Below are 10,141 nucleotides of genomic sequence, written 5' to 3' on the forward strand. Positions count from 1 at the left end.
GTGTCTGTCTTCCTCGCTGGAGCTTTCCTGCACCCCTTCCTGCTGTTGGGTGCCCTCTTAGCTTCCAGTAACACCATGGGGCCTGGATATGGTACATCACATTCTAACTGTTTATAATAAGTTGTCAGCCTTCTCTCTTCTCATAGAGGTTGGAGCTTCTTTCAGACTCTTGTCTTGGGGACTCTGCATCCCCAAGAACTCAATTTAGTACTCAGAGTACTATAGAATTTGTTACTAGGCGGGTGCTCATTATCTGGTTTACCAAATTCTTTTTTTTTTTTTTTGCCAGTCCTGGGCTTGAGCTCAGGGCCTGAGCACTGTCCTTGGACTTTCTCAAGGCTAGAGCTCTACCACTTGAGCCTCAGCACCACTTCCGGCTTTTTTCTATGTATGTGGTACCGAGGAATCGAACCCGGGTCTTCATGCATGCTAGGCAAGCACTTTAACCACTAGGCCAAACTCCCGGCCCCTGGTTTACCAAATTCTTATGCACATGCAAGGGACTGAGGCCAGGTAGGAGTATTAGAGATCTTTGTCTCCACAATTCAGACACCAACTGACCTGGTTATTCGTTTTTGTATCTATAAATGGAAAATGTTATAGTGATTTTGTTTTACTTTCATTTTCCTAATTTTTTTTTGAGGAAGGACAGTTTTATTATCTTCATGTATAGAGAAATCAACATTGTACACCTAACCCAGCTTAGTGGCCAGTTCCTTAGCCTTTGCCTTTTCCAGCTTGGTAATTTGAGCCACAGATTTTGGACCCAGGATGTTGCCTCCTCAGTGACGATGGATCTCATCCTATCTGTCATTGTAGTTGGTTCTGACAGCTTCCACCAGCTTTGCCAGCGATACTTTGTCTCCTGAGTTGACCTGGGTGAAGGCAATAGTGGTGCATGTCTTCCTGTGGCTTTCCCCTTTATGATGCAGTAGGAAACACCCATCTTTCGGCACAGGGCAGGCAGGAATACAACCAGCTCGATGGGGTCCACGTCATGTGCAATCACCACAAGCTGAGCCTTCTTTTTCTCCACCAAGGTAGTAACAGTGTTAACCCCTGCTCGAAGGACTGGTGGTCTCTTAGTGGGGATGTCTCCTTTACCAGCAGCTTTCTTCTCAGCTCGGGCCAACAATCTTTGCTTCTTCTCCTGCTTTGTCTCTGGCCTGTACTTTGGGCCAGCTTGAGGAGCTGCATAGCTGTCTGATGGTTCAAGGCCTGGGTAAACTGGTTGATTGCAGGAGGCACTTCCAGCTGCTTGTACAGGATGGCCCTTTGGCGTTGTGGTTGGATGTAGCGGGGACATTTGACAAAATGGGTGAGGTCCCTTTTGGGCTGGATGTCCTGTTCGATGCCAAAATTCTTGGGCCTTTTCTCAAATAGAGGATTTACCACCTTCTTGGCCTCCTGCTTTTTTACCACAGCAGTGGCCGGGGCCACCTTCTACCCCTTGGCCTTCCTTTCGGCATCTTGGGTGGCTGGAGAGAGAAAGCCGTTTCCTAATTTTTAATTTCAGAAATCATATAAAAATGTTGGGCACTGGTGGCTCAGGCCTGTGACCATCGTCATTATTTCCTATGCAGGAGGCTGAGACCTGGAGGAGCTTGGTTTGAAGCCAGAGTAGCCAGGTAAGTCAAAAACTCCATGCCCAAAACAACCAGCAAAATGCAAGACTGGAGGTATGGCTTGGGTGTTAGAAAGTCAGCTGAGAGCAGGAAAACTAAGCAAGAGCAACTATGTTCAAGCCCCAGATCCAACCCCACCCCCCACACACATTGTAGGAGAAGAGCTATGTAATAGAACTAGAACTTTCTTGTCATAGGCTTAACCAATGACTGGCATTCAGTAGATATTTTTTTTTTGCCCGTCCTGGGCTTGAGCTCAGGGCCTGAGCACTGTCCTTGGACTTTCTCAAGGCTAGAGCTCTACCACTTGAGCCTCAGCACCACTTCGGCTTTTTTCTATGTATGCGGTACCAAGGAATCGAACCTGGGTCTTCGTGCATGCGAGGCAAGCACTTTAACCACTAGGCCAAACTCCTGGCCTCTCAGTAGATATTTTTATGGCTAAAGTGTAGCTATTCCTTGTGAGTAGGGATCTGTTTATGATGAGAAAGAGGGGAAAGGACTTTGCCCTGTGGAGAAATTGGAGGGAAGAGGGAAGAGGAGAGAGAGGAAAGAAGAAAGGAGAGATGAGATGCTCTATTTGGGATTTTCAGTGTTTCCCAAATGCCCAGATGTTGAAGGCTTGGTCCCAAATCAGCTATGAGTTGATGAAACCTTTGGAAAGTGGGGCCTAGTGCAAGGAACTGGAGTGTGACCAGCAAGGTCCAGGGACCGTGAAACTGTGAGCCAAAGAAACCTTTGTATTGATTTACGTTTAGGTAGTATGGAGTTTGAACTCAGGGCTTTATACTTGCTAGGCATAGGTTATACCACTTGAGCCACACCCCCAGCTCTATTTTGCATTAGTTATTTTTCAAGTAGAGCCTCTTATTTCTACTTGGGGGTGAGCCTCAGTTTGCAATCGTCCTGCCCACAGCCTCCCAAATAACTAGGATGATAGTGATGTATCACATATCCACCTTATTGATTGAAGTGGTATTTTACGTTTTACCCAGGCCAGCCTTAAACTGTGATCTTCCTAATAGATACCCGCTGAATTAGAAGCATAACTCAGTGTGCTCAGCCTCCTCTTTTTTGTGTGTTAGATACACATGTACACACATATGGATATATACATAATATATGATATAGTAAAAATACACTATATTATATATATGTAAAACTGAGTTGACTAACATCAAAAATAAGGTCAAGTACAAGGCTCTGAGTTCAAGCCCTATAACTAGCAAAAATAATCCATAATATCTCATTTCTTCTACATTGTATCTGCATGTATTTGTTTGTGTATCAGAGAGAGTAGGGGTAAGAGAAAGGAGAAAAGAGAGAGAGGAGAATGAGAAGAAGAGAAAGACCAAAGATGACTGTTTTCACTTTGAGCTTATTAATATCAGACATAAGCATAAATCTCTAAAAGGATATGGCTTATTATTTGACTACTTTAAGTCTAAAATCCTCATTTATAAATCAAGGAGCAAAATGTCTCTTTTAGGAGTGAACTTATCTTAATTCACAAGAAATAATTACAGTTTTACGGATTTTCTTCAACCTCTCTTTGAAAGGTATTGTGTAAGGGGGAGCCCCTGTGGTGGTGGTATCCCCAATGAACCCCACAGGCCACAAACTGTGGGTCTTGTTCAATTTATGAAATATATTTCTAGTCTTTTCTCCCTACTGGCTATCCTAGATACTGGAGAATACTAAAATACTGTGAACAATGATAAATAAATGGATACAGAGTGAAATAGTAAAGCAATTTTAAAAAGTCAGAATGTAGAGCTCTGCTATGAAAACTGCTCAGAACTCAGCACTGGTAGCTCATGATGTAATCCTAGCTACTCAGGACCCTGAGATTAGAGGAATGGGATCAAAGCTAGCTCAGGCCAGAGTCTACCAGACCCTTGCCTCCAATCAGCTACCTAAAAGCCAGAAATAGCTCCGGTGGCAGAATGCTAGTCTTGAGCACAAAAGGTCAGAAACAGCACCCTGGCCCTGAGTTCAAACCCTAGGACTGGCACATGGGCATGCGTGTGTGAGCACACACCAGATCAGATACATGAGAATTTTTTTTTCTTTCTTTTTTTATTGTAATTAATAAAAGGGTTACATGATATTTGCCATATAGGAGGGGCATTAATTCACATACATTGATACCCTTTCACATGTCTTGGTACCCTTTACCCTTACCCCCCCCCGCCCGCTCCCCTTCCCGTCTTAGTTTCCCCCCTTCCCTATCCGATTTCAAATAACCAAATACAAATATATCCAATATATCAGATAACAAAGTGAGATACTGTAACAATATGAGAAACCAAGGGACAGCAAAGGAGATGAGAGATAACATAGTACATTAAGGACAACAATCATTCATTATATGGCTTTTGTTTCAATATCCTGGAGGTCCTTTCAATTAGCTTCACATTATATGGCCTTATGTATCAAGGTTTTGCTCTATTGCAGATCTCTGCTAGTAGAGCCCAAGGTTTCTACTGATTATGACAAATGAGGGAAACCATTGAGCCTAAGTTCCTTTGAGTCTGGCTTATTTCACTTAATAGGATTTTTTCTAAGTCTTTCCATTTCCTTACAAATGGGGCAATGTCATTTTTTTCTGACAGCAGCATAGAATTCCATTGTGTACAAATACCACAACTTGTTGATCCACTCATCAACTGAGGGACATCTAGGTTGGTTCCATATCTTTGCTATGGTGAATAGTGCTGCAATGAACATTGTTGTGCTAGTGGATTTAGTATGCCCTTGTTTCTGGATGGTTGGGTAAATGCCAAGTAATGGAATTGCTGGGTCTAGGGGAGTTCTATGTTTAGCCTTTTGAGGCATTGCCATACTGGTTTCTATAGTGGTTGAATGAGTTTGCACTCCCACCAACAGTGTAGTAGTGATCCCTCCTGGCCACATCCCCTCCAGCATCTGTTATTATTCGTTTTCCTGATCCTGGCCATTCTAACTGGAGTGAGGTGGAATCTTAGAGTTGTTTTGATTTGCATTTCTTTTATGACCAGAGATGTTGAGCATTTCTTCATGTGTCTATAGGCCATTTTTGTTTCTTTTTCAGAGAAGACTCTCTTTAAGTTTTTGGCCCATCTTTTAATGGGATGGTTGTTACTTTGGAGATTAGTTTTGGAGTGATTCATTTTTTTGAGTTGTTGATATATTTTAGATATGAGGCCTTTGTCCGTTGTATGGTTGGTGAAAATCTTCTCCCACTCTATAGGCTTCCTAATTAGTTTACTAGCTATGTCCTTTGCCATACAAAAGCTCTGCAGTTTAATGCAGTCCCACTTATCCAGCCTTTCTCTGATTTGTTGTTATTCTTGGTCCTTATTAAGAAAGTTTCGACCTGTGCCAAGGAGGCCTAGTGTATCTCCTATTCCTTCTTGTAAAGTTTTCAGTGTGTCAGCTTTTACCTCCGCATCTTTGATCCATTTGGAGTTAAATCTAGTGCAGGGTGACAAAGAAGGATCCAACTTTAGTTTTCTGCAGGTGCTTAACCAGTTCTGCCAGCACAACTTGTTGAAGAGGCTGTCTTTCTTCCATTCTATTTTTTTGACTCCCTTGTCAAAGGTTAGGTGGCCATAGGTCTGTGGTTTAATATCTGGGTCCTCAGTTCTATTCCACTGGTCTTCAGGTCTGTTCTTGTGCCAGTACCTTCAAGCTGTTTTGATAATTATTGCTCTGTAATAGAGTCTAAGGTTTGGTATTGAAATTCCTCCTGTACTGTTCTTTCTTTGAGACTATTGCAAAAAGAGTTGCTTTCCTGATTGTTGCCTCGTTCCTCTCACTGTTGGCGTAGAGGAAGGCAGTTGATTGTTGAGGGTTAATTTTATACCCTGCTTCCCTTCCAAAGTTTTGAATCAGCTCAAGGAGCTTGGGAGTAGAGTCTATAGGATTCTTTAAATACAGGATCATGTCATCTGCAAAGAGGGATAGTTTTACTTCAAGACGGGAGTCTCTTATAAATTTACTATCTAGGTTATCTTCAGAACTGGTCAGCATTCAGTATTCATCTGTGGCTCTGTTCTACAAGTTAGACAGAAAAAGATTACAACTCAAACTTAGTGATGATTTGGGAAAAAAAAGGAATCCAGCTCTACGTGCTTATGGTGCTCTGGTCATTTTCCTGCTGCCATGGTTCCTTCCCTCAAAAGACTCAACCTGGTTTTCCAAGATGATGACAGTAGGGTTGGAGATGCAAATAATGGAAACTAGGCTACTTAGCTGACTGACTTGCAAATTTGAAGATATAATAGCCCAGCCTGCAGTCTCTGATTAGTTTAATGAATCTAGTCTTCTGATGACTCTGAAGGAAAACATATTCCTGAGTGCAAAGAATTGTCAGGTTTTTATTACCTCCTGAAAGCAGGGAGCCTGTGGAGGAGGGCTGAGTCCAAATGAAAAATTCAGCAATACAGAAAAGTCATTTAAATGGCCCGACACCACTTTAAACACCAACACCAGGAAGATGCAATACACAGCCCCATCACCAATAGAGGAACTTGAGGTTTTCAGCTTCTTGCAGCCCCATCCTAGGAAGAAGTGTGATATATACATACATACACAATGGATTTTTCTCACGCAACAGGAAAAATTATATTATGTCATTTGCAAGGAAATGAATGGAATCAGAAAAAAATATGTCAAGTGAAATAAGCCAGGTTCAAAGAGACAAAGGACACTTTTTTTCCCTCATAGGTAGAAGTTAGATCTAAATTATAAATATATTAAGACATATACAGGGTCATTTGCATATGTACACTGACAAATTGGCTGAAGTTTGGTGTACACAAGGGAGGATTCCGATGCTGTAATTCATTTGAACAAGTCATTTCCAGTTTAATAATAATGAGTATCAGGAAGCTTACACATGTTTTGGCAGAGGGGAATAAAGTTAAGGAGAGTGCAGGGAAGACATAGAGAAAAGAGGAGTGGGCAAAATTTTACAGTCCTTATAATTAGTGTACATAGTGAAAATGAAATCAGTCACTTGAGGTGAGGGAAGGGGTTGGGAGAGATGAGGAAAACAATGGAAGATGCAGTGTGTTTAACAATTTGCAACAAATAGACTATTATCACAGTGTGGAAATCCTCACATGCTGAACTGCTCTGTGCATGCGTGTGTGTGTGTGTGTGTGTGTGTGTGTGTGTGTGTGTGTGTGTGTGTGTGCTTGTGTGTGTGTTTATAAGCACGTCATTGTGGTATTCCCCACATAACCTCTCATAGCCTGTGTTTCCTTGCCTGTCCATCTGGACACTGCTGCCATTTCTTGGGTTTGGTGGGAGAGTTTGGTTTTCAAGGTTTCTGGGAGAAAAATGTGTGACTTCCATGGTAGAATGCCAGCCTTGAGTGAAAAAGCTAAGGAAACATGAGAGCCTTGAGTTGGAAGTATCTGTACTGCTAAACACATAAACAAAAACTAAAGAAACCAAGATCCAAACCCCAAAGAACAAAAACAAAAACACTCCAACAAGCTCACTTCCATTTTTGATAGTTTTGTGATCATCTTGATTTTCTAACTAAAAAAGTTTAAGCACAGAAAATCATCTCTCCTTTGTAACTGAAATGGTTTGAAAGCTGCAGAGAAAATCTTGGCCATAGAAGAGCTTGGATAAAGGTGATTTTTTTAACAGTGTTTGTCCAGTTTGCCAGTTCTTTGCCCAGGCTGGCATTGGCACTCAGATGTACTATCCTAAAACTATCCAGAATAGGAACAGTCATCCTCAGAGTAGAATCAAAGTATCCTCATTGTAAAAGCAGAATTCTGGAACTACAAAAAATGTTGGTATAATGAGGACTGAAAAGGCTGGGGGAAGAATAGAATTTTCTTCTGCCAGCTGCTCAGAATAATGGGCTTGAGCCTGGATGGGAGAGTTGCTGTAAACTACAAGTGCCTGCAGCCGATCTCCACAGGGCTCATGGCACAGCTCGGCTTCTGTAGAGAAAAACCTAGGAGATGGGTGGGATAGACCCCAACAGCAGATTCTGAGATAAGCCTGGGATGGTTAGGTATTATGGGATTGATGTTTCCATCTCGTTCTATATGCAGACAGTCAGATGATGATACTAAACCCACTGTCAGCTTCTGAATTAGAGGCCAAAGGTGGCCTGATTTGGAGAAAGTCAATGAAGCCCATATACCAAACAGTGTCTATTCCAGGTGAACAGAACTTCCAGACAGAATCTGCTTACCCTACCCCAGTGGCAGGATAATCACCAGACAGTCAGGGGCGAGTAGTGTGCCCTTCACATTGAGCATGTTGGGAGTTTAGCGATAGACTGGAGCAAGCTGTGTTGCTGATTCCCTCAGAAAAGACTTGGTGATTCAGAGCAGCGCATCTCTTTTCTCCTATCTCCCCTAGTTAATGATGTCAGCCCACTGTGATTCAATAGAGAGCTAGACTAGATGAGAAGATACACTAAGTCAGGCAGGAAGGAAAATACAGCTGTGATTTAGTCATTTGTCATTAACATGGCTCTTTGGCAAAGCCTGACTCTGGCAAGGAAGCCAGAAAGATTGCAGGAAATGTCAATGTTTGTTTCTAGTAGCTTCTAGTTCTTTCTAAAGACTTCCACAGAGTTTTAAGCACTTGTTGCTCCATTTTTCCTTTGGTCAGCATGTGGATCTCAGCAGAGAAATAAATCACCGATGTCTTGTAATCTGTTTCATTCTTTCAACTCAAAAAGCCAAATTCAACCACCAGCCCTTCCCAATAATCTGGTTTTGCCTTAATAATAATAACATTAAGGACAATAGAGCTCAGCTGCTGCCAGGCTCAGCCTCAGTAAAAGAAGTGTAACTCTCCATTCCTCAAAACAGACCTGAAGCCTGGAGCTGCTACATCCCAGATCTATGATGTGACTTTCCCCCCTCCGGCTTGATGTCTGTGTTTCTAACAGGGTCCTCGGCAGGTGACTGCCCTGTTCTCAGAGATAATGCTGAGATCTGGTGAGCTGGGAGGGACGTTTGGTTGCTTCCCTGCAGGGTCTCCTTCACCTGCTGTTCGATTTTCCAGTCCACTTACATCTTACAGACACATCAGCACGTTCCACTGCAACCAGGCACGTTGGCAATCCGGGGGGTGGACTCTCAGAGGTACTGGCCATGCTGCATTAGGCATTGGGCCAGCAGGTTTCCATCTGAGAAAGCTCTCCATCTCATTAGTTTCTCTCTCTCCAGCAAAATGCGTGGTCATCTAGGTTACAGCAATCAGGGCGGAATTGCTTGCAGTTGCCAGCGATGGGAGAGACACTAGATTTCAGAGATGTTACACAATGCTGTTCTCTGAATGGTGGCATTTTTAAAAGCAGGGTTTACTGGGGGACAGCAAACAGGTTTATCCTATTCTGAGTGTTTGGATTCCCTCAACCCCCCTCGCCCCCCCCCCCTTCCACCCTCCTTTGCTCTGGAGAGAAAACTGAGAGATGCTTGCATGTGTCTTAGATCATTGACAGGCTCAAGCTTTTCTCTGGGCTTAGCAGCAAAACATAACATGCTCTGGGCTCTGGGAATAAACAGAAAGTGCAGTTTGCTCTGTTATGAATTCTAGTAGGGGCTTTAAGTGTCAAATAGGATCTGAGGCAATACATTGTTTAATCTGTAAAGTTAATAAACTGAGTCTTAGACCAAGATGCTACAGTGCTCCTTGGGTCCAGCCTGTGTGGATGTTAAGAGATAAATTGCTTTACAAGGCTATTATTGATCTTCCCATTCATTTCAGTAGATCATTCATTTTCTTAATTGGAAGAAAGCTAAGACAGCGAATGAGTAGATGACAAGCAGACTTCGCATTTGTGCATGAAGTCATTTATTTCTTCAACTGCTTCAGCTTAGATTCATACATAGGGAATCTGCTAACTGCTATCCCCTGTGTTAGGTGTCAGGTTGATCCTTGAAGCTTCTTGTGGGAGAGGGGTGTTTTATGTGTGTATATGCACATGCATGTGTAGACAGATTATTTCGATACAGTGAAAAAGATGACAGAAGCATTGTCCAAGGAGCTCTGTCAGTACTAATTCTGGATTGGATACATGAGAGAGCCTTCTGAACAAAGAAAGAGAATCCTGAACTGAGTCCAGTCATTATCTATAAAGGTTTCCAGTGAAGGACTGGAAGGTCATTTTCTGGGAGTGCTCTGGCTTCTCTTACTGGTGGTATATGCTTCTGATGGGTGCTCAGGTTCTTTGATTTGAGCAGGCCAAAGACAAAGATTGCAGAGGCAAGGTGGGGATGGAGGTGGTATACATCTAGAGTTCTCACCCCTAGATTGAGCACTAGCAGGAACAAGAGCAGCAGCTCAGAGCCTCACAACAAACTGTACACGGATCCATCCTGGCATAGACTCACCCTGCTACAGCTACATCAACCTCATTCTGTTCACAGGTTCACATCCTCTCCCCCTGTTGCAGCCCCTCTTTGTACCTGATCCTCTCGCAGCAGCACATAATTCAACAATGCTACCACCTGAAGGCCACATGCTGGCTTTTCGTGGTGTCTGTTTCT

The 10,141-nt window shown here is 42.8% G+C and overlaps 1 pseudogene; it reads right to left on the reverse strand.

Annotated features, from left to right (window-relative positions):
- Positions 1-648: 648 nt before the first annotated feature.
- Positions 649-8,745, reverse strand: LOC150049937 (large ribosomal subunit protein eL8 pseudogene; annotated as a pseudogene).
- Between the last annotated feature and the right edge of the window lie 1,396 nt (positions 8,746-10,141).

The sequence above is a fragment of the Megascapheus bottae genome, chromosome 19 (genome assembly GCF_031878675.1).
Source record: "Megascapheus bottae isolate mThoBot1 chromosome 19, mThoBot2.hap1, whole genome shotgun sequence".
NCBI classification, from domain to species: Eukaryota; Metazoa; Chordata; class Mammalia; order Rodentia; family Geomyidae; genus Megascapheus; species Megascapheus bottae.